The sequence below is a fragment of the Dendronephthya gigantea genome, unplaced genomic scaffold, assembly GCF_004324835.1.
Source record: "Dendronephthya gigantea isolate DGI-Jeju-01 unplaced genomic scaffold, DenGig_1.0 000149F, whole genome shotgun sequence".
In the NCBI taxonomy this organism is placed as follows: domain Eukaryota; kingdom Metazoa; phylum Cnidaria; class Anthozoa; order Malacalcyonacea; family Nephtheidae; genus Dendronephthya; species Dendronephthya gigantea.
This window is the reverse complement of record NW_021163159.1, coordinates 343,246-355,674: the sequence shown is the minus strand read 5'-3', so window position 1 is coordinate 355,674 and position 12,429 is coordinate 343,246. Positions and strand designations below refer to the sequence as shown.

The window sequence follows — 12,429 nt, the reverse complement described above, 5'->3', positions numbered from 1 at the left end:
AGCATTTAGCATTTTATAAGTTGCATTAAATCCCCACGGGCTGAAATTCGTGAACACAGCATTCAAATTTTAACAATGAGTGATTTCAATAGTTTTCGTTTTTTTTGGGACACCCTGTAGTTTACACTTTCATGTTTATATTATATGTTTATAAGTATTCTACGCATATTGCATGTACAGGGTGTCCCAAAAAAACGAAAACTATTGAAATCATTCATTGTTAAAATTTGAATGCCGTGTTATCGAATTTCAGCCCGTGGGGATTAAATGCAACTTATAAAATGCTAAATGCTTTGTGTTGCTAGAAAAAGGGGACATGTCGAAGGTCATGGTCCTTGAGATGCACATTTAAATATTGTTATCCATATTTGTAAATTGTAAATATTGTTAATAAGAATCATTTTTGCGTAGAAGCAAATTTTATTGCATCATATACATGCATATATATGGCAAACATTTATACACCTGTGAATCTCAACAGAGTGCTTAGGCATTCAAACTCTAACAATTGCATTTGTTATGCAATTGCATCAGTTTTCGTTTTTTTGGGACACCCTGTAGTTAGATTAAGGAGGTGGGTGGGATTTGATTTGGTAAAGTAGTGCACACCTCTTTTGAAAACCAGCTTTATTGTTAAAAAGACTTTGTGTGTGTAAATAGTTTGAACGAATGAATGAATGAAATCCGAGTGGAACTTTATGCGCTAGCGGGGAATCGAACCGCGGTCTCCCGCGTGGCAGGCGAGAATTCTACCACTGAACCACCAGCGCAACGCCACATATAGCGGTCAATTTCGGCAATCATGTTACTCCGCTGTATGAAACATATTTTATTCTCAAATGGTAGAGCGCGCGCTTAGCATGCGCGAGGTAGCGGGATCGACGCCCGCATCCTCCAAAATTTTACGCTTTGGATCTGAAATCATTCTTCAGAAAACCGTTGCTTTGCATTAAAAGTTTTCGTATTATAATATGAAGCTGGCCGTTATCAGCCTTCGATAGATGAGTTAGTAGATTGGGGGACTGTAGATAAGTAAGCAAACATCCCTAAATCACTGGTTCAAAACCGGTTCGAAGGATAGTTGCATGGAAAATATTTTGAAAAATATTTTACTTGCCTATGTCAAATTGATATACTGGCAATGGAGTAGAAATTTATTAAATATTTGTATCCATATTTATCATATGCTGACATTTTGTATCCTCCGTTGTTGTGTGCAGCCAGGGAACTAGGTGGATGATCGAAAACGCCTGAAGAATATGAATAGTCGTTCTCTGCTGTATGCCGAAATAGCTCAGGTGGGAGAGCGTCAGACTGAAGATCTGAAGGTCCCAGGTTCAATCCCGGGTTTCGGCAGGAACTAATTTGAAATATTTTGCCGGTTAGCTTGGTGTGTCTGCAAAATTTTGAAAATAACCCTTTTATTTTGCGGTTTAGGCAAATAGTTTGTTTAGGAAACCAAATGTTAAAAAAAACGAAAATAGATATGTGTCATTGTAAAAATGGATTTCAATGCGTTACGGCGGTTATGAGAGATTAGATCAAATAAGAGAGCGCGCGCTTTGCATGCGTGAGGTAGCGGGATCGATGCCCGCATCCTCATATTTTTTTCCTATATGATCAATTAAAAACACATTAAATTCTGGAAAACGCAACTCAACTTTATTCGTTCAAATATCAATTTCCTTTTTGACAAACCCGATTCTTCCAATCCTTGTCAGTGTTTGTGTCCTGCAATAATACTCATTCAGGTGTTAAATGTACTGCCGTAAACGGCTCTTTTGCCGGGTATTTATGTAAACGGATTTCCCACGCCGGGAATCGAACCCGGGCCATGGCGGTGAAAACGCCAGATCCTAGCCACTAGACCACATGGGAACTTGCGATGCCTTACGTAACAGCGTCGTTTTTTTTTAAAATTACCTCTTTCTTTTGATAATTTTGGTACGCCACAGTAAGTGTGAAAAAGAAACCACATGATGGGTGTTATTGGTCAGGACAATGCATCCGAGGGGAATTTTATGCGCTAGCGGGGAATCGAACCCCGGTCTCCCGCGTGGCAGGCGAGAATTCTACCACTGAACCACCAGCGCAACGCCACATATAGCGGTCAATTTCGGCAATCATGTTACTCCGCTGTATGAAACTATTTTCAAATTACACCCATAAATTAGGTCCCATGCTACACGAATCAAACTCAGAAATTATATTTTTAATTTCGTAAAGAGTGATCTATCTTTTACCGATTGCTCGAAAAGATGCACGAAACGGCAGCAACTGGGGGATTAGCTCAAATGGTAGAGCGCGCGAGGTAGCGGGATCGACGCCCGCATCCTCCAAAATTTTACGCTTTGGATCTGAAATCATTCTTCAGAAAACCGTTGCTTTGCATTAAATGTTTTCGTATTACAATATGACAAATATTGATTGATCAACAATGAAGCTGGCCGTTATCAGCCTTCGATAGATCAGTTAGTAGATTGGGAGACTGTAGATAAGTAAGCAAACATCCCTAAATTACTGGTTCAAAACCGGTTCGAAGGATAGTTGCATGGAAAATATTTTGAAAAATATTTTACTTGCCTATGTCAAATTGATATACTGGCAATGGAGTAGAAATTTATTAAATATATGTATCCATATTTATCATAACCTGACATTTTGTATGCTCCGTTGTTGTGTGCAGCTAGGGAACTAGGTGGATGATCGAAAACGCCTGAAGATATGAATAGTCGTTCTGTGCTGTATGCCGAAATAGCTCAGGTGGGAGAGCGTCAGACTGAAGATCTGAAGGTCCCTCAACTTTATTCGTTCAAATATCAATTTCCCTTTTGACAAACCCGATTCTTCCAATCCTTGTCAGTGTTTGTGTCCTGCAACAATACTCATTCAGGTGTTAAATGTACTGCCGTAAACGGCTCTTTTGCCAGGTATTTATGTAAACGGATTTCCCACGCCGGGAATCGAACCCGGGCCATGGCGGTGAAAACGCCAGATCCTAGCCACTAGACCACATGGGAACAGCATCGCACAGTAAGTGTGAAAAGGAAACCACATGATGGGTGTTATTGGTCAGGACAATGCATCCGAAGGGAATTTTATGCGCTAGCGGGGAATCGAACCCCGGTCTCCCGCGTGGCAGGCGAGAATTCTACCACTGAACCACCAGCGCAACGCCACATATAGCGGTCAATTTCGGCAATCATGTTACTCCGCTGTATGAAACATATTTTCAAATTACACCCATAAATTAGGTCCCATGCTACACGAATCAAACTGAGAAATTATATTTTTAATTTCGTAAAGAGTGATCTATCTTTTACGGATTGCTCGAAAAGATGCACGAAACGGCAGCAACTGGGGGATTAGCTCAAATGGTAGAGCGCGCGCTTAGCATGCGCGAGGTAGCGGGATCGACGCCCGCATCCTCCAAAATTTTACGCTTTGGATCTGAAATCATTCTTCAGAAAACCGTTGCTTTGCATTAAAAGTTTTCGTATTATAATATGACAAATATTGATTGATCAACAATGAAGCTGACCGTTATCAGCCTTCGATAGATCAGTTAGTAGATTGGGGGACTGTAGATAAGTAAGCAAACATCCCTAAATCACTGGTTCAAACCGGTTCGAAGGATAGTTGCATGGAAAATATTTTGAAAAATATTTTACTTGCCTATGTCAAATTGATATACTGGCAATGGAGTAGAAATTTATTAAATATATGTATCCATATTTATCATAACCTGACATTTTGTATGCTCCGTTGTTGTGTGCAGCTAGGGAACTAGGTGGATGATCGAAAACGCCTGAAGAATATGAATAGTCGTTCTGTGCTGTATGCCGAAATAGCTCAGGTTGGAGAGCGTCAGACTGAAGATCTGAAGGTCCCTGGTTCAATCCCGGGTTTCGGCAGGAACTAATTTGAAATATTTTGCCGGTTAGTTTGGTGTGTCTGCAAAATTTTGAAAATAACCCTTTTATTTTGCGGTTTAGGCAAACAGTTTGTTTAGGAAACCAAATGTTAAAAAAAACGAAAATATAGATATGTGTCATTGTAAAAATGGATTTCAATGCGTTACGGCGGTTATGGGAGATTAGATCAAATAAGAGAGCGCGCGCTTTGAATGCGTGAGGTAGCGGGATCGATGCCCGCATCCTCATATTTTTTTCCTATATGATCAATTAAAAACACATTAAATTCTGGAAAACGCAACTCAACTTTATTCGTTCAAATATCAATTTCCTTTTTGACAAACCCGATTCTTCCAATCCTTGTCAGTGTTTGTGTCCTTCAACAATACTCATTCAGGTGTTAAATGTACTGCCGAAAACGGCTCTTTTGCCGGGTATTTATGTAAACGGATTTCCCACGGCGGGAATCGAACCCGGGCCATGGCGGTAAAAACGCCAGATCCTAGCCACTAGACCACAAAGGAACTTGCGATGCCTTATGTAACAGCGTCGTTTTTTTTTAAATTACCCCTTTCTTTGGTAATTTTGCCACGCCACAGTAAGTGTGAAAAAGAAACCACATGATGGGTGTTATTGGTCAGGACAATGCATCCAAGGGGAATTTTATGCGCTAGCGGGGAATCGAACCCCGGTCTTCCGCGTGGCAGGCGAGAATTCAACTCTGAACCACCAGCGCAACGCCACATATAGCGGTCAATTTCGGCAATCATGTTACTCCGCTGTATGAAACATATTTTCAAATTACACCCATAAATTAGGTCCCATGCTACACGAATCAAACTCAGAAATTATATTTTTAATTTCGTAAAGAGTGATCTATCTTTTACCCATTGCTCGAAAAGATGCACGAAACGGCAGCAACTGGGGGATTAGCTCAAATGGTAGAGCGCGCGCTTAGCATGCGCGAGGTAGCGGGATCGACGCCCGAATCCTCCAAAATTTTACGCTTTGGATCTGAAATCATTCTTCAGAAAACTGTTGCTTTGCATTAATAGTTTTCGTATTATAATATGACAAATATTGATTGATTAACAATGAAGCTGGCCGTTATCAGCCTTCGATAGATCATGCAGTTAGTAGATTGGGAGACTGTAGATAAGTAAGCAAACATCCCTAAATTACTGGTTCAAAACCGGTTCGAAGGATAGTTGCATGGAAAATATTTTGAAAAATATTTTACTTGCCTATGTCAAATTGATATACTGGCAATGGAGTAGAAATTTATTAAATATATGTATCCATATTTATCATAACCTGACATTTTGTATGCTCCGTTGTTGTGTGCAGCTAGGGAACTAGGTGGATGATCGAAAACGCCTGAAGAATATGAGTCGTTCTGTGCTGTATGCCGAAATAGCTCAGGTGGGAGAGCGTCAGACTGAAGATCTGAAGGTCCCTGGTTCAATCCCGGGTTCGGCAGGAACTAATTTGAAATATTTTGCCGGTTAGCTTGGTGTGTCTGCAAAATTTTGAAAATAACCCTTTTATTTTGCGGTTTAGGCAAATAGTTTGTTTAGGAAACCAAATGTTAAAAAAACGAAAATAGATATGTGTCATTGTAAAAATGGATTTCAATGCGTTACGGCGGTTATGGGAGATTAGATCAAATAAGAGAGCGCGCGCTTTGAATGCGTGAGGTAGCGGGATCGATGCCCGCATCCTCATATTTTTTCCTATATGATCAATTAAAAACACATTAAATTCTGGAAAACGCAACTCAACTTTATTCGTTCAAATATCAATTTCCTTTTGACAAACCCGATTCTTCCAATCCTTGTCAGTGTTTGTGTCCTGCAACAATACTCATTCAGGTGTTAAATGTACTGCCGTAAACGGCTTTTTTGCCGGGTATTTATGTAAACGGATTTCCCACGCCGGGAATCGAACCCGGGCCATGGCGGTGAAAACGCCAGATCCTAGCCAGTAGACCACATGGGAACTTGCGATGCCTTACGTAACAGCGTCGTTTTTTTTTAAATTACCCCTTTCTTTTGATAATTTTGCTACGCCACAGTAAGTGTGAAAAAGAAACCACATGATGGGTGTTATTGGTCAGGACAATGCATCCGAAGGGAATTTTATGCGCTGCGGGGAATCGAACCCCGGTCTCCCGCGTGGCAGGCGAGAATTCTACCACTGAACCACCAGCGCCACGCCACATGTAGCGGTCAATTTCGGCAATCATCTTACTCCGCTGTATGAAACATATTTTCAAATTACACCCATAAATTAGGTCCCATGCTACACGAATCAAACTCAGAAATTATATTTTTAATTTCGTAAAGAGTGATCTATCTTTTACCATTGCTCGAAAAGATGCACGAAACGGCAGCAACTGGGGATTAGCTCAAATGGTAGAGCGCGCGCTTAGCATGCGCGAGGTAGCGGGATCGACGCCCGCATCCTCCAAAATTTTACGCTTTGGATCTGAAATCATTCTTCAGAAAACCGTTGCTTTGCATTAAAAGTTTTCGTATTATAATATGACAAATATTGATTGATAACAATGAAGCTGGCCGTTATCAGCCTTCGATAGATCAGTTAGTAGATTGGGGGACTGTAGATAAGTAAGCAAAACCCTAAATCACTGGTTCAAAACCGGTTCGAAGGATAGTTGCATGGAAAATATTTTGAAAAATATTTTACTTGCCTATGTCAAATTGATACTGGCAATGGAGTAGAAATTTATAAATATATGTATCCATATTTATCATAACCTGACATTTTGTATGTTCCGTTGTTGTGTGCAGCTAGGGAACTAGGTGGATGATCGAAAACGCCTGAAGAATATGAATAGTCGTTCTGTGCTGTATGCCGAAATAGCTCAGGTGGGAGAGCGTCAGACTGAAGATCTGAAGGTCCCTGGTTCAATCCCGGGTTTCGGCAGGAACGAATTTGAAATATTTTGCCGGTTAGCTTGGTGTGTCTGCAAAATTTTGAAAATAACCCTTTTATTTTGCGGTTTAGGCAAACAGTTTGTTTAGGAAACCAAATGTTAAAAAAAACGAAAATAGATATGTGTCATTGTAAAAATGGATTTCAATGCGTTACGGCGGTTATGGGAGATTAGATCAAATAAGAGAGCGCGCGCTTTGAATGCGTGAGGTAGCGGGATCGATGCCCGCATCCTCATATTTTTTTCCTATATGATCAATTAAAAACACATTAAATTCTGGAAAACGCAACTCAACTTTATTCGTTCAAATATCAATTTCCTTTTTGACAAACCCGATTCTTCCAATCCTTGTCAGTGTTTGTGTCCTGCAACAATACTCATTCAGGTGTTAAATGTACTGCCGTAAACGGCTCTTTTGCCGGGTATTTATGTAAACGGATTTCCCACGCCGGGAATCGAACCCGGGCCATGGCGGTGAAAACGCCAGATCCTAGCCACTAGACCCACTGAGCTATAATATAATTCCTGGAGGACCGGCTCCTAATGTTTTGAAATACAAAAAGTGAAGCAAAAAACATGGCGGATTTTGGCCTTTGCTGACGCCAGATTGACGCCACTGGTTCTTATTTGCAATGGTAGTTACCACTGACCAACCGCGATCCAAAGCATGAAAAAATGCGAGCACCCTCCTGGTTTTCGATAAAAACAGGATTTGGTTTTTACGAAATTTTTTGTTTTTGAACAAAAACATGGATTTTTTTCCTTTTTTGCTGGTTCTTTTCAACTTCAACAAAGAAGCAGCTATTTTCTGCTTGTTCCTACCGCAATTTACTCATTAAAGAGGAAATTTTTGGCGATTTGCACTCAGGTAAGAGTTTTTCGCAATTTTGATGTTTGAACTCTGAACGTCAAGTAAAAAATTTAGCTTCGTAGTTCGACGGCTATGAAAGATCTGAAAACAGAAATGATATATTTACTAACATTTAATTTGTTTACCTACAACATATTTCTATTAATATTTGTTTATCCATTATATTTTACACTGATTTAAATCCATGTAGTTGAGCCAAAACTCAGGTCTAACCAGATCAATCATCAATGTGTCTATAGCCCATCTTTTCATGAAAAATCATACAAGATATATTAGATCAAAGTATATAAGGATGCAATAGGAACAAAAATATAATCTGAAGGAGCGAGGTCTGAGAATAACTTGCCTAAATTCACCCACACTTCCAACTGAGGCATCATCATGGCCTCAGAAGCTGACACTAAATTATCTGTACTAATTTTGTCAACACTTACAAGGTGTATTATACATGCAGTTAATCTCTGACATATCTTTCTTTTTGCAGGGATAACATAGGGTTTGGTAGATCAAGTGGAGGCATGTTATGCAAAATTCTGGAGAATTAAATTGAGACAACCATACTATTATACCCAGGAACTACACACATTCTTAAATACAGAAACTGTTTTATTATTTTTACAAATTACAATGTTTTATTAAAAGAAAATAAATATTACAATTGGTAAGGCTTTGTTTATTTCATTTCCAAAGAACCTTTCCAGTCATTGCAGGCTAATCTGGGAGAAGCTGGTAAGTGGTAAGCCCCTTTTGCATATAATCAATAATAATTACCATGGCTATCTTGGCCTATAAACATCCCTGGTTCTAATCTTCCTTAATGCAGCCTCTGCATTATCATTTGCAAATATAGAAAAGCATATGACCTGCACAGGGGCCATAATTATTGGTTTTATACCATGGAAAGAGCATGGCCTGTGCAGTCAGACAATTATAGTGCTGACCACTGCATGGTGCTGACTGCTGGAAGCTTTCAATTTAATAGTTCATCCTTATAGGTTTAAGCTAATAAGCTCATCAATATACATGATATATGCTGATATAGTTCAGTACAGAAAAACTATTTCTTCTGGCTAATGAAATCCAGCTAAACAAATAGGCAGGCTACCCTTGGTTGAAATTGCACATCTTCATCCTCCCAATGATTCTTAGTCTCTGTTTCTTTGGATTTGAATTTACATCATGTTACCTTCTAGCGTTCTTTGGAAGAAAATGCCTGTAATATGTATGTAATATGTAAAATAAATTACTTCCAAAGTATAGGGTAATCTTTTTAGTAGTTGTTCAAACTTCAAACTATACATTTCACTTCTCGTGCCGCCGTCTTTTGGTCAAATATTAAAATATACAATGAAAAAAATGGTGAAATTTTATCTAAAAAATGAAATTTATGAATAATATATTTACCTGTCAGTCAACTGCATTTTCGTTTCGGCAAATTTCTTGAAGCTTTATTATTTATCTGTTATTTGTTTCCTGTTTTTGACAGAAGTAACGTGTACGACTTTGATATCTTCACAAAAACGTCGAACATATCTGATCAAAAAGTTTTCAGTTCAAAAATATCGACTGACGTTTAAGTTTTTTTCGTAAAATATCATAATGAGAACTGAATACTATTTTTAACAAAAACCAGGGGGGAGTGCATTTGTAGCGGGCTCAGAATTGAGCCTTGGTCAGTGGTAACTACCATGGCGAATAGGAACCAGTGGCGTCAATCTGGCGTCAGCAAACGCCAAAATCCGCCATGTTTTTTGCTTCACTTTTTGGTCGCGGGCCGGTCCTCCAGGAATTATATTATAGCTCAGTGCACTAGACCACATGGGAACTTGCGATGCCTTACGTAACAGCGTCGTTTTTTGTGGGTAGCCTGCGCATGCGCGGCTAACCACTATGTAGTCGAAAAAGTGTCCGGATGTGTGTGTGTGTGTCTGTGGCAATCTTCGGCAATCGTCGGATATACGAAAGATGACGAACGGTACGTTCTACTTCCGGAAAATTTCGTTGTTTTCGAAGGACGGAAGCAACCGAGGTTACGTTAATACGTTTGTCAAATTTTAAAGCGAAGTTGAGTACTTTAAAGACGCAAAAGCGGTGATCGGTGAGCGTTGAATCTACAACTACAAAGTTACACTAATAGGAAATAAATAGTAAAAAGTTGCCCTGTTTTATAACTTATAATGCAATATTTCACCTGTCAATTTCTTGCTTGTGGACATGCAGCTATTAAACCAAATACATTACCTTATTGCAAATGGAAGTCACAAGTTGCCCTGTTTTATAAATTATAATGCAATATTTCACCTGTCAATTTCTTGCTTGTGGACATGCAGCTATTAAACCAAATACAATTACCTTATTGCAAATGGAAGTCACAAGTTGCCCTGTTTTATAAATTATAATGCAATATTTCACCTGTCAATTTCTTGCTTGTGGACATGCAGCTATTAAACCAAATACAATTACCTTATTGCAAATGGAAGTCACAAGTTGCCCTGTTTTATAAATTATAATGCAATATTTCACCTGTCAATTTCTTGCTTGTGGACATGCAGCTATTAAACCAAATACAATTACCTTATTGCACATGGTAGTAACAAGTTGCCCTGTTTTATAAATTATAATTTGGCAAATGGTAGTAACAAGTTGCCCTGTTTTATAAATTATAATGCAATATTTCACCTGTCTTTCTTGCTTGTGGACATGCAGCTATTAAACCAAATACATTACCTTATTGCAAATGGTAGTCACAAGTTGCCCTGTTTTATAAATTATAATGCAATATTTCACCTGTCAATTTCTTGCTTGTGGACATGCAGCTATTAAACCAAATACATTACCTTATTGCAAATGGTAGTCACAAGTTGCCCTGTTTTATAAATTATAATGCAATATTTCACCTCTCAATTTCTTGCTTGTGGACATGCAGCTATTAAACCAAATACATTACCTTATTGCAAATGGTAGTAACAAGTTGCCCTGTTTTATAAATTATAATTCGGCAAATGGTAGTAACAAGTTGCCCTGTTTTATAAATTATAATGCAATATTTCACTTGTCAATTTCTTGCTTGTGGACATGCGGCTATTAAACCAAATGCTTTGGAGTTCAAAAACAATTAAACAAAGCTGTTAACAAAAGTGCATTTCAACTGATCAAAAATATTTAAAATATTGTTCAGATACATAGATAAGTCCTTAAAAAATGTTAATGCGAAACGTTTGAAACAATTTTGGACTCTTTGTTATGTGACTGTAAAATGATCTGGCAAATCAAGTAGTTTATCCTCAATGAAATCTTTGTTAAGATCTTTCTCCTTCTAAACTAAGCTTTATGTTATCAGACGATGTGTGCCACCATCCCGGAACCTTACTGTCTTTTTTGTTCTGTTCACCTATTCTGCTTAAAAAATTTCATTTCCTATCTCTTGTAAAATGCTTTTATATATGTTTTGATCTGTCCTAAAATGTATTTAATACAATAAAATATTATAATATATAGATTGCGTAATAAATCGACTTCGTTATAACTGTATTCAACCAGCTAATTATAGGGCGTTTATTCCGTTGTCTATGGCGTTAAAACATAAGACTAGAAAATAATATTTTATTGCATCAGTTGATATTTACTTGCCACTATAGCAGCTTTATCGCATTAATAATGTTTAACACACCACATGTACGCAATGCGTACCTATTTTTTTTTTAAATTACCCCTTTCTTTTGATAATTTTGCTACGCCACAGTAAGTGTGAAAAAGAAACCACATGATGGGTGTTATTGGTCAGGACAATGCATCCGAAGGGAATTTTATGCGCTAGCGGGGAATCGAACCCCGGTCTCCCGCGTGGCAGGCGAGAATTCTACCACTGAACCACCAGCGCAACGCCACATATAGCGGTCAATTTCGGCAATCATGTTACTCCGCTGTATGAAACATATTTTCAAATTACACCCATAAATTAGGTCCCATGTTACACGAATCAAACTCAGAAATTATTTTTTAATTTCGTAAAGAGTGATCTATCTTTTACCGATTGCTCGAAAAGATGCACGAAACGGCAGCAACTGGGGGATTAGCTCAAATGGTAGAGCGCGCGCTTAGCATGCGCGAGGTAGCGGGATCGACGCCCGCATCCTCCAAAATTTTACGCTTTGGATCTGAAATCATTCTTCAGAAACCGTTGCTTTGCATTAAAAGTTTTCGTATTATAATATGACAAATATTGATTGATCAACAATGAAGCTGGCCGTTATCAGCCTTCGATAGATCAGTTAGTAGATTGGGGGACTGTAGATAAGTAAGCAAACATCCCTAAATCACTGGTTCAAAACCGGTTCGAAGGATAGTTGCATGGAAAATATTTTGAAAAATATTTTACTTGCCTATGTCAAATTGATTACTGGCAATGGAGTAGAAATTTATTAAATATATGTATCCATATTTATCATAACCTGACATTTTGTATGCTCCGTTGTTGTGTGCAGCTAGGGAACTAGGTGGATGATCGAAAACGCCTGAAGAATATGAAGAGTCGTTCTGTGCTGTATGCCGAAATAGCTCAGGTGGGAGAGCGTCAGACTGAAGATCTGAAGGTCCCTGGTTCAATCCCGGGTTCGGCAGGAACTAATTTGAAATATTTTGCCGGTTAGCTTGGTGTGTCTGCAAAATTTTGAAAATAACCCTTTTAT

The 12,429-nt window shown here is 38.5% G+C and overlaps 16 non-coding genes across 16 annotated transcripts; 7 read left to right on the top strand and 9 right to left on the bottom strand.

Moving 5' to 3' along the window:
* Positions 1-699: 699 nt before the first annotated feature.
* Positions 700-770, bottom strand: Trnag-gcc. The gene has a single exon. It is a non-coding gene; the product is annotated as a tRNA-Gly (tRNA).
* A 513-nt stretch (positions 771-1,283) lies between these two features.
* Trnaf-gaa lies at positions 1,284-1,356 on the top strand. Its single transcript has one exon. It is a non-coding gene; the product is annotated as a tRNA-Phe (tRNA).
* A 450-nt stretch (positions 1,357-1,806) lies between these two features.
* Positions 1,807-1,878, bottom strand: Trnae-uuc. The gene has a single exon. It is a non-coding gene; the product is annotated as a tRNA-Glu (tRNA).
* Positions 1,879-2,022: 144 nt separating this feature from the next.
* Positions 2,023-2,093, bottom strand: Trnag-gcc. Its single transcript has one exon. It is a non-coding gene; the product is annotated as a tRNA-Gly (tRNA).
* Positions 2,094-2,948: 855 nt separating this feature from the next.
* Trnae-uuc lies at positions 2,949-3,020 on the bottom strand. The gene has a single exon. It is a non-coding gene; the product is annotated as a tRNA-Glu (tRNA).
* Positions 3,021-3,101: 81 nt separating this feature from the next.
* On the bottom strand, positions 3,102-3,172 carry Trnag-gcc. Its single transcript has one exon. It is a non-coding gene; the product is annotated as a tRNA-Gly (tRNA).
* A 187-nt stretch (positions 3,173-3,359) lies between these two features.
* On the top strand, positions 3,360-3,432 carry Trnaa-agc. The gene has a single exon. It is a non-coding gene; the product is annotated as a tRNA-Ala (tRNA).
* A 409-nt stretch (positions 3,433-3,841) lies between these two features.
* On the top strand, positions 3,842-3,914 carry Trnaf-gaa. The gene has a single exon. It is a non-coding gene; the product is annotated as a tRNA-Phe (tRNA).
* Positions 3,915-4,366: 452 nt separating this feature from the next.
* On the bottom strand, positions 4,367-4,438 carry Trnak-uuu. The gene has a single exon. It is a non-coding gene; the product is annotated as a tRNA-Lys (tRNA).
* An 883-nt stretch (positions 4,439-5,321) lies between these two features.
* On the top strand, positions 5,322-5,393 carry Trnaf-gaa. Its single transcript has one exon. It is a non-coding gene; the product is annotated as a tRNA-Phe (tRNA).
* A 447-nt stretch (positions 5,394-5,840) lies between these two features.
* Trnae-uuc lies at positions 5,841-5,912 on the bottom strand. Its single transcript has one exon. It is a non-coding gene; the product is annotated as a tRNA-Glu (tRNA).
* Positions 5,913-6,055: 143 nt separating this feature from the next.
* Trnag-gcc lies at positions 6,056-6,125 on the bottom strand. Its single transcript has one exon. It is a non-coding gene; the product is annotated as a tRNA-Gly (tRNA).
* Positions 6,126-6,787: 662 nt separating this feature from the next.
* On the top strand, positions 6,788-6,860 carry Trnaf-gaa. The gene has a single exon. It is a non-coding gene; the product is annotated as a tRNA-Phe (tRNA).
* A 4,690-nt stretch (positions 6,861-11,550) lies between these two features.
* On the bottom strand, positions 11,551-11,621 carry Trnag-gcc. The gene has a single exon. It is a non-coding gene; the product is annotated as a tRNA-Gly (tRNA).
* A 186-nt stretch (positions 11,622-11,807) lies between these two features.
* On the top strand, positions 11,808-11,880 carry Trnaa-agc. Its single transcript has one exon. It is a non-coding gene; the product is annotated as a tRNA-Ala (tRNA).
* A 408-nt stretch (positions 11,881-12,288) lies between these two features.
* Trnaf-gaa lies at positions 12,289-12,360 on the top strand. Its single transcript has one exon. It is a non-coding gene; the product is annotated as a tRNA-Phe (tRNA).
* Positions 12,361-12,429: the final 69 nt, after the last annotated feature.